The sequence below is a fragment of the Lynx canadensis genome, chromosome D3, assembly GCF_007474595.2.
Source record: "Lynx canadensis isolate LIC74 chromosome D3, mLynCan4.pri.v2, whole genome shotgun sequence".
NCBI lineage: Eukaryota > Metazoa > Chordata > Mammalia > Carnivora > Felidae > Lynx > Lynx canadensis.
This window is the reverse complement of record NC_044314.2, coordinates 93,227,717-93,229,371: the sequence shown is the minus strand read 5'-3', so window position 1 is coordinate 93,229,371 and position 1,655 is coordinate 93,227,717.

The following is a 1,655-nucleotide window of genomic DNA, read 5'->3' as shown; positions in this document are numbered from 1 at the left end:
CTGGAAGGAATTAATAAATAACTCGAAACGTGTTCTGTTGGAATTAGAGAAAGATCAGAATGTCAAGCATCTGGGTAAGAGTTTCACTGCTGAGTTGACAGCCATGCAAAGCTGAGATGCTGCCGGGGCTAGAAAACTTAGGATCTTGCACAAGGCCTGGTTAGCTAGGTCTATGCCGTCTCCAACAAAGAGTCGAATAGGGTGCTGTGTTTTGCTGTTTTTACATCCAAACCATTTTTTTTTCTTTTTAAGAGAGAAGGAGAGAGGGTGAGTGGGGGCCGGGGGCGGGTCATTACCTGAACTGAAATCAAGAGTCCCACACTCCAGCGACGGAGCCACCCAGGCGCCCCCAAACCAGATTTCTTAAGAATTTTAAATTCTGGCCTTTCCTTTGTCCGGAATCTGAGACCAGCAGGGCAGACGCACTTTACTGAGCCTAAGGGGACAGGTACCTTCGTCCCGACCTCTTCTGTCTCCATAGTCCTGGAACCCGTCACCCCAGAAGCTTGGGAACTATTCACTTGGCTCAGCGTCCACCCAGTTCCGCTAAGGGTATGCCGGGGGCACGCGGCTGGGGACCCCGAAAGCGGTCCCAGTGCCAGGGGCTCGGCAGAGAGCAAGCAGAGACCTCAGCGCCCACAAAATACCTCAGAGAGAATATTGACCTTTTTTACTTAAGAGAAACGGGGGGCGCCTGCGTGGCGCAGTCGGTTAAGCGTCCGACTTCAGCCAGGTCACGATCTCGCGGTCCGTGAGTTCGAGCCCCGCGTCGGGCTCTGGGCTGATGGCTCAGAGCCTGGAGCCTGTTTCCGATTCTGTGTCTCCCTCTCTCTCTGCCCCTCCCCTGTTCATGCTCTGTCTCTCTCTGTCCCGAAAATAAATAAACGTTGAAAAAAAAAATTAAAAAAAAAAAAAAAGAGAAACGGTAGTAGATTAAAAAAAAAAAAAGGAAACATTACAAATTATGTAAGATTTAAATGACAGAGAGGGGAATACCGTGAACTATTTCTCCGCCACTCCCTTAACTTACAGGCTCCCTTCCCGGGGCGCCCGCCGCCGTTGCCCGGCCTTTCGGATTTCGGTTGACGGTAGTACTGACGTGTGTTCTCTTCCCGAGGCGGGAGCCGACCTCGGGGCCCGGGAATGCCGCCGGCCGCCACCTCCGGGAAGGTGGCACCGCCCCTCGCACCCCGGCCGCCCAACCACGGAGGCGCTGTCACTCGGCCGCGCTCTCCCGGCGCACTGCCCGACTTCCCGGTCTTCGCTCCCCAACGGGCGGAAACCGGCATCCGAAAGTTCCCATTCATCTCGTCACTCATCTCCCCTCAGCCAGGCGGAGTGTCGCTGCGAGCACTTAAACGCCTCCCGCACGTCCCACGCGGCTTCGAGAATTCGCTTCGGGCGCCCAACCCCCAAGTGACGCCGTCCCTTTTGCCCCGACTTAACATGGCGCCGACCGCAGTTACTTCCCAGATCTCCGCAGACGAAGACGTCCCGGCCATCACCAAACAAGGCGCTCGGGCCCGCAGTCTCCCGTCTGCGCACGCTCCGCTGGCCCCCACACTCCCACTCTCGGTGGCCGCTCCCGCTTCCGCTCTAGCCGCCGCGCTCGGTGGGCGCCACCGCCAGCCAATCGCAGGGCACGGACGCCGCCG